Below are 20,286 nucleotides of genomic sequence, written 5' to 3'. Positions count from 1 at the left end.
GAAACTACTCTGTAGGATACTACCGTGATGGATACATGTCATCACACATTTATCCAAAGGCATAGAATGTACACCAAGAGCGAACTCTAATGTAAACTATGGGCTCTAGATGATTATGATGTATCAATGTAGGTTCATTGATTGTAACAAATGTTTATCAGTATGGTGGGGAATGTGGATAATGGGAGAGGCTATGCATGTATAAGAGCAGAGGTTATATAGGACATCTCTGTACCTCCTCCTCAATACCACCATGAACCTAAAACTGCTCTAAAAAATAAAGTATTTTTGGGCATCTGGGTGCCTCAGTTGGTTAAGCGACTGCCTTCGGCTCAGGCCATGATCCGGGGGTCCTGGGATCGAGTCCCGCATCGAGCTCCCCCTGCTCTGCAGGGAGTCTGCTTCTCCCTCTGTCTCTGCCTGCCACTCCCCCTGCTTCTGCGCTCTCTCTCTCTCACTCTCTCTCCGTGTGTCAAATAAATAAATAAAATCTTAAAAAATATATAGTATTTTTTTTAAAAAGTGAGAGAACACCCCGGAAGTCCCCGTGTGACCTATTTCAGTAACTAGCCCCTGCAAAGGTAACCATTACCCTAAGATCTAACACCATGGAGTAATCTTCCTTATTTTTTGAACTGTAATGGAATCCTCCAATATGTACTCTTTTGTGTCTGGCTTTTATTACTTCACATTACTTGTGAGATACATCCATATTATTGTGTGTAGCAGCAGTGCATTCAGTCCCATTGCAGTATATTATTTCATTGTGTTAATTTATCCATTCTACTGTTAAAGAGCATTAGGGTAATTTCCAGTTTGGGGCTACTATAAATAGTACATTTTTATGCGTGTATCTATTTTTTAGTACTTAAACAATCGTTCATGTGCTCCGTATAAATCACTTTTCAGAAAGCGCTCAAACATTTTAAAGCATAACTTTGTGAAAAGAACACACAAATCTTTAAAAAAAAAAAAACAACTGAAGAAAAGACCATCCTATGGTCCGATCCTACAAAGTTAACTTCATGAATTTCACAGCAATTTATTAAGATTCTAAATAGTCATAAAATATTTCTCATTGCATGCCCATAGATTGAAAGGTACAATGAGAAAATTGCCCCAAAACTAATCCCCCTCTGTTGGTCTCCAAATAACTTTCCTACTGCACGTAATCCATGAGCCCATTTAGGTCCACATTCCTTAAATGTTTGCTTTAAAATAAGCCAGCAGTTAAGTACTAGACAGAAACTTTTTTTTTCCAGGACATATGTAGATAGGCAACAAGTCAAATTCAAGCTTTCTATTTTTAAAACTTTTTCTTATTGAGGTAAAATTCACATCACATAAAATTAACCATTTTAAAGTGAACAATTCAGCAGCATTTGGTATGATCACAATGTTGTGCAACAACCACCTCTATTTTGTTCCAAACCATTTTTATCGCCCCAAAAGGAAACCCGATGCATGTTAAGCAGATGCTCTCCGTTCCTCCTTCTCCCTCCCTCTGCCCCTGACAACCACCAACCTGCCTTCACCCTCTACAGATTTATTCTGGATATTTCATGTAAATTCCGGACATTTCATAGAACTGGAATCATACAATGTGACCTCTTGTGTCTGGTTTCTTTTCACTGAGCATAGCGTTTTCGAGGGTCATCCACATGTCATAGCATGTATCACAACTGCATTTTTTTTATGGCTTGAATAATATTCCATTGTATCACATACCACGATTTGTCCATTCATCCATTGATGGACATTTGGCTCCTTTCCACCTCCTTTTGGCTATTGTAAACAGTACTCCCATACACATGAGAGTGTTCGTGTATTTGTTTGTTACCTGTTTTCAATTCTTTGGTACAAACCTAGGAGTGAAATTGCTGGGTCATATGGTAATTCTATGTTAACTTTTATGGGAAACCACCAAATTGTCTTGTACAGTCGCTGAGCCATTTTCCATTCCCACCAGCAATGTATGAGACTTCCAATTTCTCCACATCCTCACCAACGTTCACTATTTTCTTTTCGTTTTGGGGGTTTTTTTTTTTTTTTTGTAATAGCCATCCCAGTGAGTGTGAAGTGATACCTCATTGCCTCATTGTGGTTTTGATTTGCATTTCCATGATGACTAAAGGTGATGAGCATCTTTCCACATGCTTGTTGACTATTTGTATATCTTCTTTGGATAAACATCTAGTCTAATCCTTTGTCCATTTTTTTATTTGGGTTGTTCGTCTTTGTGTGTTGAGTTGTAAGAGTGCTTTAGATGTTCTAGACACCAGACCCTTATTAGATATACAATCTGCAAATACTTTCTCCCATTCTGTAGTTTGTCTTTTCAGTTTCTCAGCCATGTCCTTTGATGCAATTGAGATGATTATGGGTTTATTTTTCTTCCTTCTATTAATGTAGTGTTTTGCATGGATCAATTTTCTGATGTTGAGCCACCCTTGCATTCGCAGGGTAAATCCCACTTGGTCATGGTGTTTTATCTTTTTAATATGCTCTTGGAGTCTGCTTGCTAGTATTTTGTTGAGGATTTTTTTTAATCCAAAATGTGTTCATTGGGATAGTTTCCCACTCATCGTGATTCAGGGTGCTTTTAATGTTGCTTCTGGCTGAAGGAGCATCCTTCTGTAAGCCTTGCTTTTCCTCCCATAGACTGGCAAAGGACAGCCAACACACAAAACTACTGTTTGTGCATGGCTAAAGACAGTGGTGATTTTGTAGCATCCTGGGCACTTCACATCCATGAAGTAGGAGTTGGGGATCTGCACCAGGTGCTTCTTCTTGTGCTTCTTCTTCTCCTCTTCCGGGGACTGGTGGAGGAGGTCCTTCAGGAGGGGCATGTTTTTGTGGGGAGGTCATCACCACTGGAAAGCTTGTTGAGGATTTCTGCATCATATCCATAAGGACACTATTCTATAACAAACATTCTATTTTAAAGAGAAAAAGAAAAGAAAAAAAATGTACCAATGCACTTTACTCAAACAAAATAAGGAAAAGGCAAAACTCACACCCCAGCAGTCATAACCTTGAACAGTATTTTGTTACACTGAAAAATATAATTGGCCATACATCTTGCAGGGAAATGTCCTTCAACAAGGATCCTGCTTAATCTATACAATATAGTTAAAAACAATGAAATCTGAAGCTCATCAAGTCATCTTAGAGATAAGGAAACTGTGCCACAGAAGTTAAATGATTTGCGTGTGGTGACATTTACGGTAAGCAGGAATTGGCACTTTTATTTTGTCACTATTCACCTGAAGCACTTTCTACTTCACCACCCTCTCCTTTCCTACCAATCTCCAAGACTTCCCTCTTGCCAAAACCCACACTACAAAATTTGCTATAGAAAATGATGTTCTGCAATTCAATTTAAGCCAATTACTCCCCACTATCTTCTTTGGTGAGACTAGAAAACAGCCAGTCAGTATTTTATAAAAAAAAAAAAAAAAAAAAAAAAACATTCACATACTTGAAGTACAACAAAGCGTGTGGCCAAGTTCTTTGACATTTTTTGTTCATATTCTTTCCCAAGCCTTCCGGGCTACTCTGTCCTGGATTGGTACATGTTCTCTCCATCTCTGCAGGCTATGAAAGCCAAAATATGGCCCTACTCTCCTAATAGAGGGGAATTCACAGGATAAAGCAACTGTTGATTGTGAAGGTGGATGTCATATTTTAAAGTTTGAAAAGTGACATAGAAATATGAAACCTACTGGAAACGTTCGGGCTGAAATGTTCAAATTGAGAGTAATGTTGAGAGACAGGAGAGTAAAAACGTGAACAATAATGATTTAATTCACATGCATGAGTCAATCGTATTTAGTTAGTGGGTGGAACTAGAAGTGGGTGGAAATAGGATGGTGAAAACTAGGGAGAAAAGCCAGCCATAAAAAAGTGAGGGTCAATTCAAAGGTCAAATGAACCATAAGTGAATCAATTTGGATTTATGCTAAGTAATTTACACAATGATCTGCCATCTTTCAGGCTTAATATGACATGCTGCTTCTGGTATCCTTATAAAGAGGTGCTGAAGGGCCCAACATTTTAGTTTTTTGTTTTTTTTTTTTTTTGGTGGTAATTTCAAGCTCCATAACTCCAGCTTTTTGACAGTAGCACTCTTGTTCTATTGTTTTTTGTCCTTTTGAACTTTTCCCACTTCTCCCTGCTTTCAATGGGGTTCTTTCTCCTTCTTATTCTGATTCCTTGCGGCTGGCACAGGCCACTGCGTCCTCTTGCCCAACCCCCTTCACAAGCACAGCACCCCCACTCTGCCACTGTGCCTCCCCAATGGCAGGGACCCCCACTATCTGAAGACAGTTGATAGGTCCCTCTCATTTCCCCTTTCAAGACTGCGGGGGAGTGGCAGCACTTTACACATCTTCCAGTAAATATATTTGCGCTTCTGTTGGGTATGTGATTAGAAATGGAATCGCTGGGTCACGGAGGATGAAGGTATAGTTTGCTTTAGAAGATACTGCCAAAGAGTTTGCCAAATGTCTGTACCAGTTTATAGACTCCCACCAGTGATGAATGACAATTCAAGTTTCTCTTCATCCTCACCAACAATTGGTGTTGTCTTTTTTTCATTTTAGCCATTTTGGTGGAATTGTAGTGGTGTTTTATTGTGGGTGGTGGTTGCTGTTGTTTGTGTCTTTCCTTTAATTATTTTGAAATAATTTTAGACTTATGAAAAAGTTACAGAAAACAGTATGGAGAAATCGGTATACCCTTCACCTCGCTTCCCTTAATGTTAACATATTATGTGCCCATAATATAACTATAGAAACCAGGAAGTGAACATTGATACATTATGATTAACTAACTTACAGACCTTATTTGAACTCTGCCGGTTGGCTCCCTGCTGACCTTTTTCTGTCCTGGATCCAATTTTATTTAATTCAGGATTTAATTCATGTCTCTTTAGTCTCCTCCAATCTATGACAGTTCCTCGGTCTTTGTCTTTCATGACTGTGGTAGGTTGAATAATGACCCCCAAAGATGTCCATGTTCTGACCTCTGGAACCTGTGAATCACATCATGTACGTCAAAAGGGATTTTGCAGGTGTAATTAAGTTAAGGGCCTTGAGATGGGGTGATCACCCTGCGTTAGCCAAGCGGGCCCAATTAATCAATCATAAGGGGCCTCATCGGAGGAGGCAAGCAGGAGCTCAGAGTCAGAGCAGGAGAGGTGACAACAGAAGCAAAATGATGGAGCAATGCAAGGAAGAGGTCCCTAACCAAGGATTGCTGGCAGCCTCTAGAAGCCGAAAAGGCACACAAACAGATTCTGCCCATAGAGCCCCCAGAAGGAACACAGCCCTGCTGACACCTTGACTTTGGACTTCTTACCTCCAGAAATGTAAGAGAATAGATGTGTTTTGTTTTAAAGCCCCTAAGTGTGTGGTAATTTGTTATAGCAGCAATAGGAAACTAAAACAATAAACTTAACACTTTTGGAGAGTACTAGTTTGTAGGATGTTCCTAATTTGGGTCTGTCTGATGTTTTCTCATGATTAAGTTGAGGTTATGCTTTTTTTTTTTTTTTTTTTTTTTTTGCAAGAATACCACAGAAGTGGTGTCGGGTCCTTCTCCATGCATCATGTCAGGAGGTACATGATGTCAGCGTGCCTTATTACTAGTAATAGTCACTTTGATCACTTGGATGAGGTGGTGTTTGCTAGGTTTTTGCCACTTTAAAGTTTTTCTTTTGCCCTTTGATAAACCTTTGAAGGGAGATACTTTGAGGCTATGCTGGTATCCTGTTTCTCCTTAAACATTTGCCCACTCATTTTAGCATCCATCAGTGTTTCTTGCATGCAATAAATACTACTGTGATGTTTGCCTAATAATGGTTATCAATTTCCATTGTTCCTTCTACATCTATTAATTGGGATTCTTCTGTAAGAAAGGGCTATCCCCACCCCTGCCACTTTGTTTATTTACCTATTTACTTATATCGGTATGGACCCATATATATTTATTTTATTCTGTGGGTTGTAATCCACGGCTATCATTATTTACTTTGTTGTTCAAATTGCCCCAAATTGGCCGCTGACAGCTCCTTCAAGTTGGCCACTCTATAAAGATATTTTCCAAATTTTCTTCTGAAAGCTTGATTGTTCTACCTTTCACATTTCTATCTGCAATCCATATAGAATTCATTTTTGTGTATGGTATGAAGAAGGGGTCAACATACATTTTCCCCTGAATGGATAACCAAGTGATTTGGCACCATCTTTTGAAAAAACTACCCTTTCCCTCACTGAACTGCAATGTCATCATTGACATAAATCTGGTGACTATGGGTGTGAAGTTGTTTTTAGGTTCCCCATACAGTTCCATTGGTTTATTTCTCTATCCTTGTATCAATACTACGTTTTTAATAATTGTAACTAGATATAGCTTAATTTCTGATATTATGTTTCATTTTCTTTTTCTTCTTTAAGATTGCCTTGCCTATTCTTGACCCTTTTTATTTCCATATAAATTTTATGATTGGCTTGTCAACTTCCAGAAATGAAAATAACCTGTTGTGATTTGCTTGCAATTATCTTGACTCTGTAGATCAAATTAGCAAGAACTGACATCTTTACAATATGGCGACTTACAATCCATTTGCAATCTACCTGTTTATTTTGGTCTTATTTACTTCCTCTCAAACATGTTTTAGAACTTTCTGCTTAGAGGTCTCGAACAATATTCCTAGTTTCACTCTCAGGTATTGAATGTTTTCCAATGCTATTGTAAATAGTTTTGGTTTTGTTTTTGTTTTGTAGCCTGCTTTTGGCTTTTAACAAACCCATTTGTGAATACAGATTTTTTTTTAAAAATTTCTTCCCATAATGGCAAATAGAGGAAAATTGACAGAGAAGAGTGATTCATAATTATTAGATGAATCAGAATGTGAATATAATGAGAAAGATAACAGCACTCCAGACTCAAATGATGACAGTGAAACTGATTGTGTAAGTGAAATTTCAGACTGTGAGTCTTCAGCTGAAGATCTACAACCTAGATGAATTTTCTCAGACTCAAAAATTGACAAGTGAATAATATATTTCTAAAGACAAAAAAAGGATGACAAAAAAAAATACCCAAACCAAAAAAAGACACACACAAAAAGGAATGACAGTCATTGAACAGGAAGTACTTTATTATGCAGCGTTCTGTGACATGGACCTGAGCCATCCATTTTCACTGAGGTCAGGTGACCTCATTCTATATCCCTTATGGTGTTTTTGTGCCGAAAATTACTTGACACAGAATTACATGTTATATTCAAATCCTTCTTAAACGGTTTAATAAAGTTATTTTTCACTATGCTCTCATGCTTACTTCTGTAAATTATTTGTAAGATAACTTAAAAATATAAAGATTGAAAAGAGCACATTGGATTCAGATGGTAAATGAGATGGCTCTTTTTGCTGATACATTAAGGGTTAAGGTCTGTTGTTTGTTTGCTTGTCATTAGATTTCTCCTTAAGATATATCCCCCTGGAGATGTCCAATAAGATTACTGTTTTTAAGGGTTTTTAAAATAATTCTATCATTAGATACAAATTTAAGTCAGTTTGTTTTATGTTATTTTTTCTTTTTAAGGATTTTTTAAAACATAACATTTTTATTCTGGGCTAAATTTAGATTTACTGAAAAGTTGCAAAGATAGTACAGAGAGCTCTTGTATAACCCTTACACAATTTGTTCTATTGTTTACATCTTACATTGCCACGGTGCTTTTGTCAGATCTAAGACACTGTCATTGGTACATTACTATGAACTGAATTCCACACTTTCTTTGAATTTCACCAGCTTTTTCATTCACGTCTTCTTTCTGTTCCAAGATCCAATTCAGAGTAATGGTGTAGTTTTTACATTTAAATTTTCAGATTGTTTGTTCTGGTATGTAGAAATACAATTGATTTTTGTATATTGACCTCATTAACAGTGACCTTGCTATATTCACTTGTCCTCATAGTTTATCTTATTTTTAATTCTAATTTTAATTTTAAAAGTTTATTAGTTTATTATTATTTCGATTTTTTGGATAACCAGGCATATCATCTGAAAACAGGGAGGGTTTTAATTTTTAATCAACTTTATTGGACTGTAATTTACACATCATAAAATGCACCCTTTTAGAGTGTACAGTTGATGAGTTTTGACAAATGTATACACTTGTGTTCCTTCTCAGTTAATCTCCACTGCCCAACCTGGCCTCAGGCCATCACTATAGATCAGATTTTTCTCTTCTAAAATTTCATATAAATGGAATCATAATATGTGCTATTTTGTGTCTGGCTTCTTTCACTTGGCATAATGATTTTGAGATTCATATATGTTTTAGTGTCTTGGTAGTTGGTTTCTTTTATTTTTTCTTTTTTTTTTTTAAGATTTTATTTATTTATCTGACAGAGAGAGACACAGCGACAGAGGGAACACAAGCACGGGGGGTGGGAGAGGGAGAAGCAGGCCTCTCGCGGAACAGGGAGCCCGATGCGGGGCTCGATCCCAGGACTCTGGGATCATGACCTGAGCCGAAGGCAGACGCTTAACAACTGAGCCACCCAGGCGCCCCAGCTGGTTTCTTTTTTTAAAGATTTTTATTTATTTATTAGAGATAGAGAGTGCGTGAGAGAACGAAAGAGCAAGGCGGGGGAGAAGCAGACTCCCCCGCTGAGCAGGGAGCCCGAGGCGGGGCTCTATCCCAGGACCCTCCGATCATGACCTGAGCCCAAGGCAGATGCTTAATCGACTGAGCCACCCAGCGCCCCGGCAGTTGGATATCTTTTTAAAAAATATTTTAAAACTTTCTTGATGTGTAATTGAAGTACACTAAACTGCACATATCTAGAGTATAAAATTCAGTCCCTTTTGACGTACATATCACTTGTGAAACAATCACCACAATGAAGACCAAATGTTTCCATCATCCCCCCAAAGTTTCCTTGTGCCCCTTTGTAATCCATTCTTCCCTCTACCCTCATCTCCAGGTCTGTACTTAATTTGCTTTTTCTATAATTTTATATTAATTAACTCATGCAATATGTACTTGTCTTGGCCTGGATTCTTTGCTTAAAACTCAGCATAATGATTTTGAGATTCATCCATGTTGATGAATAAACCAATAATTTGTTCCTTTTAATTGATGAGTAGTGTTCAGTTATATGAATTTACCACAATTTGTTTTTCCATTCATCAAATGATGAACATTTGCATAGTTTCCATTTTGGGGCTTTTACAAATAAAGGTGTTATGAATATTTGTGTACAAGTCTTTGTATAGGCACAGGTTTCCATTTCTCTTGGTTAAATACCTAGAAGTGACATAGCTAGGTCATTTAGTTGGTAAAAGTTTACCTTTTTAAGAAATTTCCAAACTGTTTTTCGAATTGGTTGTACTATTTTATATTCCCATTAGCACTGTATGAGAACTCCAGGTTCTCCACATCCTCCTAAACACTTGATATGGTCAATATTTTAAACTTTAGCCATTCTGCTGGATAAATAGTGGTTTTAATTTGCACTTCCTTGATGACTAATGATATTAAATATCTTTCAATGTTTTTGTTTACCATTCACACATCTTTTTTTTTTTTTTTTTTTTGTGAAGTGGCCGTTCAAATCCTTTGCCCATTTTTTAAAATTGGGTTGTCTTCTTACCGTCAAGTTGCAAGTGTTTATATATTCTTGACACAAGTCCTTTATCTGATTTAGGTACTGTGAATATTTTCTCCCAGTCTGTGGCTTGTCTTTTCATTTTCTTAATGATGTCTTCTGAAAAGCAAAATTTTAAAATTTTAATGAAGACCAATGTATTAATTTTTCTTTTATGGTTTGTGTGTTTGCGTTCTAAGAAGCTCTTGCCTTCCCTAACATCATATGTTCTCCTACTATTTTTCTCCTAAAGTTTTATAATTTTAGGTTTTATGTTTTGATATATGCTCCATTTCAACTTAGTTGTTGTGTCTAGGGTGAGGTCATAGTAGAGGTTTGGTTTTCGCATTAAGATATCTGGTTGTTCCAGGACTATTTGTTAAAAAGAGTGTATTTTCCCTATTGAGTTACTTTGGTACCTTTGTTAAAAATAAGTTATATATATAATTTATATATGTTGAATTTATGTATATTATATTTTGTATGCATGGAATATATGTGTGTGTGTGTATATGTATGTTTTTCTGTTCACTGATCTGTATATCTATTCTTACATCAATACCACACTGTCTAGATCAGTACAGTTTATTAGTAAGACTTGAAGTCAGGTAGTATAAATACTCTAACTTTGTTCTTTTCCAAAATAATTTTTTATATGTTAGGTCCTTGGAATTTTCATATAAATTTTAAAATCATCTTGTCAATGTTTACCGAAAAATCTGGTGGGATATTAAATGGAAATGCATTGAATGTATAGATCAATTTGCAGAGAATGAACATCTTATAAGAATACAATTGATTTTTATATATTTATTTTGCGCCCTGCAACCTTACCAAACTCACTTATTTTGCAGAGAAAGTAGTTCCTTTTTTTCAGGAGGAAATAGAAAGAGTGAATATAAACCACTCTGTCAAGACATTTGGCTGTGATAAGGAGTAGGAGAGAGATAAAGGGTGGTTAGCTGAAGGGCTGTGTGAGTTTGAAAGACTTCTTTTGTTTGGCTATATGGTTTTCTTATCTTTTTGTTTTTGATTTATTTTACTAATGGGAGAGTTTCAAACATTTTAAAAAGCTAAAAGATCCAATAGAGGGGGACCATTTTAATAATAGAGAACAAAAAAATCATCTGTAACTTAAGGAGCAGACAGAATTTTGCTCTTTAAAGCACCACACACACACACACACACACACACACACTCACTCACACTCACATAGACTTCTCTTTCCTCTACCTTTCCAGCAGAGTTACATCACAATTATTGTTTAAATTGTTACTTATTATTTACATTACCATGACTATGTCAATATCTTTCATTGCTGAGCCAAGTAGTATGCTATGAGTATATTTCCTTTTTTCCACATCCCTTTTTCACCAGAGAGTGAGTCTGTCCTTTTTTAAAAAAAAGTTGTTATTTTTCTATTTCCCTACTATCCATATTCTTTTAACTTCCTTCTCCCCAGAATGATTGCGGAAGACATCTGGGATTCTATCGGTTCCATTTTTTTTTTTTTTTTTTTTAATGGAGACATCTGTCCTGCAGGCCTCCATCTTCACACTCCAATTTGGACTGATTGCCCTCCAGACCTGTTGGAGAGCTCTCATCTTAGTACTTCCTTTCTTTCCCCTTCTATGATGGATCTCTCATTTCCTGGGTCCCAAATGTTCCTGTCTCCTGGAGCACTTCCTCTAGTTACTTCCTGAGGAAGGGTACACAAGAGTTCAGCTTTCTAAGACTTAGGTCCTTTCTCATTAACTGAGCTGGGCATTTGTTGGATCCTTGCAATGTGGACCCTCATATCCTTCATTCCTGGGAAATTTACACTACTTCTTTTATAATTTCCTTCTATCCAATTTTCTCTCTTCCTAGAACTCCTCGATTAAATTTTGGCCATTGGGATTAATTCTCTAATGTTTCTTATCTTTTTTTCTCTGATTTTCCATGACTTTATCTTTTTGCTTTACTTTCTGGGTAAGAGTCTTTATCTTACAACCCTTCCAGTGATTTTTAAAATTCCAGTTACACTGTTTTTAGTTTCCAATAGCTCTTTCTTATTCTTCATTCTTTTTTCTTTTTAAGGATCCTATTTCTGTCTATTTCATGAAATATCTTAACTCTATGAGCTTATTAATCACTATTTTTTTAAAAGTTTCCTGCTTTATAGATTGTCTCTGAGTTTTCTCTCTCTCTCTCTCTCTCTCTCCTTTCTTTCTTTCATATTAAAGACTTCCCTCAAATGCCTGGTGGTCCTCTCTTGTCTATATTTTAAAATGGAAGTTCTTCTAAGGCTTACTCACTATAAAATTTATTCACTATAAGACTTACTAACTTTCACAGTAGATAATTGGGCAGGAACCCAGACATTTCACTGGAAGAGCAATAGTAGTCATTATCAGCAATTCTCATTTTTCATGATTCCCGTATGAACAAATGTCAGCTACCATCAGGCCCCCAACAGCCCAGTTCAAATTTCACTTACCACAGTATATTAACTGTGAGTAATTACATAAAGTACGAACTACAATGTTAGCTCTTTAGCCAACAAGTCACCGTGGAAATAACAGATGTGCATCAACACCGTGTCGCTTCTTTCAGAGTCTATTGGTGATTGGTCTACTGTGAATCTGTCATTCAGTTCATGCACAGATGACAAAGCACGTACTGAAGTTGTGCTGCCTACTTGTCTCACAGTGATAAACCCACATGACATTTACAAAAATGGATAATCAGAAGAGAGAATTGGCTAACAAAGATGAAAATACAGCAAAGAAATGAAAAGTGAAAATGCTGGAAATGAAACTGGGTGTGATTTGAATATGGCAGCAGCAAAGCAAAGACTGGACAAAACCTACACCTGCATTAAGCTATGGTATGGACAACACTGGACAAGTTCAATTAATGTGAAAAAAGCCAGGTGACGTTGCATCAACATCTTCTAGCTTAAATTGCACTAGGAACAGAAAGTGGCTTCTGATTGAAATGGAGCATTTACTTCTACTTTGGATTAAAGACTGAAAAAAAAAACCTAATCAGTTTGGCTAGTGTTTGGGCCAAAGCACTGAAGTTATTGCCAGTAACATCTGCTTTAACCATTTCAGAAATTGGCATGAATTGACTAACATTAATCTATCTGGTGAAGCTACCCGCACAGATGCAGATACTGACATAAAATTTGCACCCGGATTGCAAGTATTATTAAGGCAGGTGGTTATAATGATCATCAACCATTTAATGCTGATGAAAAGTCTTTTCTGAAGGACAACTCTGTCGATTACTTATATGACAAAAGATGAAGGATCATGAAGTGGCCATAAAGGAGAGATTCTACATATGCAGCCAGAGAAACTTAGTGAAGAAGAATTTATCAACATAAATGAGGAAAGTGGTTGTGACAGAAAGGATGAAGGTGTCCCAGAGGAAGTGACGCTGGCAAAAACACTTCACATTAAAGGAACTCTGAGATGTTTCATAAGATTGAAAGTGCAAAAGATAAAATGTTGGAAGCTGATCCAAATTTAGAAAAGAGCATGACAATTTCCATGACAAGGCATAGAAAGATGCTTGCTCCACATTGTAAATTATACTAGGAAAAGAAGGCAAGCGCTGTTCAAACTCCTTCTTGGTAAGTTTTACAAAAACAAAACAAAACGCAACACTCTTTAATTCTCGATGTTCCTAATGTTTTAAATTGCAAAGTACTGAGTAAAGATCAGATTTACTATTTCATCATTTCCCTATATATTTAGGCCTGACAGAGGGTTTTTAATGTTTTCACAAAACAATTTAAAGATCGTGGAATAATTACAATTTTTCCCATTGATTATTAAGATGACTTTGCATGGTCATTTTTATGGTCCCTCCCTACTGTGAAGGAAAGGACTGCCTGTATCTATAGATCTCTTCTCTGGGCTGTTCAGTTTCTCTGGAGAGCAACCCTCCAGTTCCTTGCCTGGTGACTATATATCTAGCTGCTAACATGCTTTGAGCTAAGTGACACTGAGGTATGGGGGTGTCACTACTGAATACGTAGACTTTTGCTTAATCCCATTGTTTTCAAACGGTGCCTTGCTCTGTGCCTGAGCAAACCAAAGTCTCCCTAGTCCAGGTTCTTCATGGAATAAACTTATCTTCTACCAGGATGGGACAAGAGATTCAGGGGTGTAGCTCTTTCTTATACAGGCTTTCAGGCAAACTCCTTCTTTACAGCTCTACCCATTTACCACGCCAACTGTACTTATTAACTAACACTTCTAATTCCTGAGCTTCTCTGGGATTCTGTAGGTGAATTGGCTTACTTCTCATCAGCGTCATCCTTTTTATGGGCTTCCTATTCAGCCTTTTGAGCTCTGCTACCTCCTTTACGTGCTTCCATCTTCTAAAAATGTGTTCACATCTCTTATCCTCTGTGGTCTCTTTTTCTGCTCTTCGTTCTCATGGGTTTATACTTAAAAAATTTTTTTCTACTCCCATTTTGATGGAGTTTAATGAGGGAATAGGTGTTCAATGTGCTATGGTTAACTGGAATAATCTATTACCATACATTTATGGTGCTCCCAGTCTGCCATACTGTATAACTTCTTTGGCAGTGCTTGAGTGCTCAGGTTAAAGAATCAAGAAAGTAGATCATAGGGTCCATTCAGAATCAGAGTTTTTTCAGGCAGATGCAGCAAAAAGTCAGAGGGACAGGAGAATTTGGGACAGTGGGAAAATGTTGAAATTATGAATGTGTAATAAAAACTGAATGAGAATGGAAGAAAAGAAAGCGTTGACAGACTGAGGGAAAATTAAGGGGTCAATATAGTGGAGATACTGATTAGGTCAAAATAGGGTCATTATGGGAATAGTAGAATAAGTAATCAAGAAGAAGAGGGAGCTGTGGTCATACAGTGGATGTCTGAGTTACTGATTTTGGAGATTGAACAGTCATGAGTGGTTGAGGTAGAATAGAGGGCAAAGTTATTGGAATGAAATACCAAAGACCTGAGAAGCCAGTTGAATGAGTTGTCCACATGGATGTTGAGGTCATACAGGATAATGAGCAAAAGTCATCGTACTTGAAGTCTTTTAGCAAGTGGGCCTTTGGTAGAACAATGAAGAAGAACAACCAAAAAGAAGGAGGAGGAAGAGGAGGTGGAGAAAATTATCTTTCAGTTAGGTTAGGTTCAACTTCTACTGACAGAAAGCCCCAAATAACCATGATTTAAACTACAGAGTTTATTTCTCTTTCATGTTGGGCTCATGGTGTTTCTTCCCATGATTTCCTCAGGGATCAAGGTGACTTCCAACTCAATGTTCTGCCATTCCTACAGTATTGCCCTTGGCTTCATAGTCCAAGGTGGTGGTCTAGAGCATAATCCAAGGTGGTGGTCTAGACCAACTGCTACTCCTGCATTCTAGACAATAGGATTAAGGAAGGTTCCAAGAAGAGGCAAAAGATATGGGCAGCTTTCTTTAAAAAGATTCCTAGAAGCTGATACATATCACTTAAGCTTACATCCCCCTGGCCCAAATGTTACATACCACCGGCCCCAAGGCCATTTCTAGCTAAAAGTGAAACTAGGAAATAGAATTTTTTTTCCTGGGAAGCCATGTACCCGGCTATAATTTCTATTACTATGGAAGGAAAAGTAGAGTGGGTTGAAGGGGAACAACCAGCAGGCTCTGCCACAGCCCTGGAAATCAGGTATGAGGGGAGAGCTGGAATAAAGATTTATTAATCAGAGAGGAATATTCCCACTATTTTATTTTATTTTATTTATTTGACAGGGAGAGAGAGAGAGCACAAGCAGGGGGAGCGGCAGGCAGAGGGAGAGGGAGAAGCAGGCTCCCCACTGGGCAGGGAGCCTGATGTGGGGCCTGATCCCAGGACCCCGGGATCATGACCTGAGCTGAAGGCAGATGCTTAACCGACTGAGCCACCCAGGTGCCCCAGAATATTCCCACTATTAAGTGATATTCAAAAATAATCTTAAATTCTTTATGCTTCAATGTTGCCTGACTTTCCTTAAAAAAAAAAAATTGAATAAGTTCTTGGTATTCATTAACAGAAAAGTCAGCAGGAACTCAGAGATATGCTGAATTAAACAATCAGTCCTTTCAAGTTACCTGGAGGTTTGTCAACTTGCACTCTTTTAAGTAATCATAAAGGCTACTGTGGTGGGCTAAAATTGACCCCCACTAAAGATAGCCAACTCTTAATCCCTGGAAACTGTGAATGCCACCTTATATGGCCAAAGGGGGCGTGGGGTCTTTGCAGATGTGATTAAATTAAGCATCTCAATGCAGGGAGATGTCTTGTTCCCATCTTCTTCACCCCACTGGTGAGGAAGGGAGTCCCACTCTAGGGTTCTGGGGATGGTCAAACATATGACACCCAATACTGAACAGATGAGATGGACAGCAGTTTATTAGGCACATATATTCCCATCCAAGAAGAGGAGGACACTACACACTGTGCAGGGCCACACAGGGGTTGTACTTGAGAATAGAGTAAACCTGGAGGGACTGTGGAAGGAAAGCTTTATAGTAAAAGAAGGGTGGGGTATCCCTCAGTTCTCGAGGGAAGATGTGACCAGCTTGTTTAAATAATTTCACATGGGGTCAGAGAGGTGAAACCCATTAGGTTGAGGACTGGGCCAGGCGGGGTACAGCTGATCCAGCTGATAAGGGGACCAGCTGGGTGAGACCCTTTCCTTCTGGATGGGAGATATACTTGGCAAGAACAAAGCACAGTTAGGGCTTTGGGGCCCTATGAGACTCAAAGGTGTCAAAGCAGCATGTAAAATTTTAAGCCTTATGCCAGAGAAAATCTTTCTGGATTATCCAGGTAAACTCTAAATGTAATCCCACATATCCTCATAAGAGGGACACAGAGGGAGATTAAACACACAGGCAGAAGAGAAAGCAATGTGACCACAGAGGCAGAGATTAGAGTGAAGGAGCCACACACCACAGAATGCTGGCCGCCACTAGAAGCTGGAGGAGGCAAGGAATAGATTCTCTCCCGGAGCCCCAGAGGGAGTGAAGCCCTGATGACTCCTTGATATCAGCCCAGTGAAACTGATATTGGACTTCCAGCCTCCAGAGCTTTGAGAGGATAAATTTCTGTTTTTTTAAGCCACCAAATTTGGGACGCCTGGGTGGCTCAGTCAGTTAAGCGTCTGCCTTCAGCTCAGGTCATGATCCCAGGGTCCTGGGATGGAGTCCCACATAGGGCTCCTTGCTCAGTGGGGAGTCCGCTTCTCCTTCTGCCTGCTGCTTCCCCTGCTTGTGCTCTCGCTCTCTCTGTCAAATAAATAAATAAAATCTTAAAAAATAAAATAAACCACCAAATTTGTGGTAATTTATTACAGCAGTCTATGGTCTGGATGTTTGTGTCCCTCAAAGTTCCTATGTTGACATCGTAATGCCAAAGTGATGGTATTAGGAGGTGCTTTGGGAGGTGCTTAGGTCATGAGGGTGGAGCCCTCATAAATGGGATTAGTGATTTTTTTTAAAAGACCCTGCAGAACCCCCTTGCCCCTTCTACCATGTTAGGACACAACCAGAAGGAGCTACCTATGACCCAGAGAGGAGGCTTTCACCAGAACCCAACCACGCTGGCCCTCTGATCTTGGACTTCCAGTCTCCGGAACTGTGAGAAGTGAATTTTTTTAAAGATTTTATTGATTTGAGAGAGAGAGAGAATGAGAGGGAGCACAAGTTGGGGGAGGGGCAGAGGGAGAGGGAGAAGCAGACTCCCCACTGAGCAGGGAGCCGGATGTGGGACTTGGGATCCCAGGACCCTGGGATCATGACCTGAGCCAAAGGCAGACGCTTAATGACTAAGCCACCCAGGCGCCCCTAAAGCCCATGCTCTTAATCACTACCCAATGTTATGATTAGAATATCCAGTGTTAGGACCTTGAAAAAGGCTCCCTGAGAGAATGGGAAACCGGATATGGAAGTTAGGATGGTGAAAGAGGAAGTCAAGGCATAAACAATACCAGGGAGTAGACAAGAAACTCTCAGTGCATAGACTAACAAAGCAGCTATTGGTGTATTCATTCATCCATTCTACAAATATTAACTGAGTGTCTATTATGTGCTTGGCATGCTGCTAGATGTTGTGGGGATAGAGATGATCAATAACTAAACTCTTTTTTGAATTTCTCTTACCTCCTCTGGTCCAGAAGGAACCACAAGCAGCTTTCACTGACCTGAGACGCTGTCCCACCTCTCTGCTGAGAGTCAGCTTGAGCTTTATTCATTCTAAAACCCAGCCATCCGGCCCTCGAATCACTCAAGATTCCCAATCAAGGAAGATCAGAATCAAGGCCAAACCTCTATGAAGTGCTGATCACTCCCCAGCATCTCCTTAACGTAGGAATAATCTTGAGCCTTTCCACCTGCTGGTCACATAGGCTTTGCACTGTAGGGCTCTTCCAACATTGGAAGGGGGTTTTTTGAAGAGGTTACTTGAGAACTCTCTAACACCCAAGAAAGACGTAGGAACCATTAAGAGGCAAGTGCTTTTCTTCACTGCTGGCCCTGCAACACTGCTTTCTGAACACCTATACTTCACCTCTTGCTGCCTTTACCCTCATATCCATTAGTTTCTGCTGATGAAACCAATCTAGTTGGAATAGATGAATAGAGCCGTGGGTATGCATGAGCTTGGTTCATTTCCCAGTATGTAGACTACCTTATGATAAAGCGTCCATGAATACATTGCACTGCAAAATCAGGAACCACATACAAATTGACCTTTTCGCGTTTTAAAAGATCTTCCATGAGGACTTTCTAAGCATAAATACAAAGGAAGAAGTCACAAAGGAAAAATAGGGATAGATGTGGCAAAGTTGAAATCGAAAACTTACCTGCATTAAAAAACAAAACAAAAAAACAAAAACATAGACCCTGCTGGCAGGTAAGTAAATTGGTACAACTTTCATGGAGGGCAATCTGGTATACGCATTAAAAGCTTTTCAAATGGGGGCGCCTGGGTGGCTCAGTCGGTCAAGCATCTGCCTTCGGCTCAGGTCATGATCCCAGGGTCCTGGGATCGAGCCCTGCATCGGGCTCCCTGCTCGGCGGGGAGTCGGCTTCTCCCTCTCCCTCTGTGCTCTCTCTCACTCTCTCTCTCTCTATCAAATGAATAAATAAAATCTTTAAAAAAAAAAAAAAGACTTCCATGTACTTACCATGTCACATAGGAATCCCACCGCTAAGGATTTATCCAAAGGAAATAAACATGTATGGGCACAAAGGTTTTGCTATGCGGGTGTTTATCTGTTTTAATTATAAGAGTGGAAGGTTGGAAGCAACACAAATGTCTAATAATAGAGGGCCGATACATCGCTTGATGGAATACAGGGCAGACATGAAAAATCATATTTTTAAAGAATATTTAATGTCTTAGGAAGTATTCAGGTTATATTTAGGGAAAGAAAGCAAGATATGAAACTGTATGCACAGAGTATTTTTTAATTAAAATAAGTATATTAATCATTAATTCAACAAATATTTATCGAGGATCTAACATGTGCCAGGTACAGTGGCAGATTCTAGAGATAACAGCAGTGAGCCAAACAGACACAGTCTTTGCCCTCATGGAGGAAAAGACACTGGAAAGAAATACATCAAAATCCCAATTCATAAAGGTTCCTATCTCTGGATGGGATTAAGGGCGATTTTAATTTTTTAATTGCTACCTCTCTATATATTTTCTGTAATTATATAATGCTTTCATAATCAGGAAAACAAAGTTATTTTTTAAAAATCTTCCTTCCAAATTGAGGCCAGCTACCATACCCTTGTGAAGCCTAATACATAAAAACATCTTGTATTTAAAGAGCACAGGGTGGGACACCTGGGTGGCTCAGTTGGTTAAGCGTCTGACTTCAGCTCAGGTCATGATCGCAGGGCCCTGGGATCGAGTCCCACGTCGGGTTCCTTGCTCAGCAGGGAGCCTGCTTCTCCTTCTGCCTGCCACTCCCCCTGTTCGTGCTCTCTCTCTCTCTGACAAATAAATAAATCTAAAAAAAAAAATAATATAAAGAGCACAGGGTGATGTATGGAAGTGTTGAATCACTATATGGTACACCTGAAATTAATATAACACTGTATGTTAACTAACTGGAATGAAAATAAAAACTTAGCACACCTGGGTGGTTCAGTAGGTTAAGCATCTACCTTCAGCTCAGGTCATGATCCCAGGGTCCTGGAATCGAGTCCCGCATCGGGCTCCCTGCTCAGCGGGGAGTCTGCCTCTCTCTCTCCCTCTGCCCTTCCCCCCCGCTTGTGCTCGCTCTCTCTCTCTCTCTCTCAAATAAATAAATAAAATCTTTAAAAAAAAACTTAAAAAACAATAAAGACCTCTTGGCAATTCAGACCACTTCCAGGTCTTTTTATTTGACCCTCCCAACAATCTTGTGTAGATACATAGGCAGGGATTACCACGCCCATTGTATGGATAGAGACTGAGGCAGAGAAAGCGATTGCCCTGGAAAATAGTGAGTTTGGGCTAGAATCATAGTGCTCACAGCAGGTTTCAGGGCTCTTTTAGCTCTCCTGTGTTTCCCTAAAGGTGTTGTAAAGAAAAGGAGCCTCCTAGGGCTTTGCCCCAAATTCTTTTCCCAAC

The 20,286-nt window shown here is 38.9% G+C and overlaps 1 pseudogene; it reads right to left on the bottom strand.

Moving 5' to 3' along the window:
* Positions 1–2,569: 2,569 nt before the first annotated feature.
* On the bottom strand, positions 2,570–2,864 carry LOC118544517 (small ribosomal subunit protein eS27 pseudogene; annotated as a pseudogene).
* Between the last annotated feature and the right edge of the window lie 17,422 nt (positions 2,865–20,286).

Source organism: Halichoerus grypus, chromosome X (genome assembly GCF_964656455.1).
Source record: "Halichoerus grypus chromosome X, mHalGry1.hap1.1, whole genome shotgun sequence".
In the NCBI taxonomy this organism is placed as follows: domain Eukaryota; kingdom Metazoa; phylum Chordata; class Mammalia; order Carnivora; family Phocidae; genus Halichoerus; species Halichoerus grypus.
The sequence above is the reverse complement of the archived record's forward strand: the minus strand, read 5'-3'. Positions and strand labels throughout refer to the sequence as shown.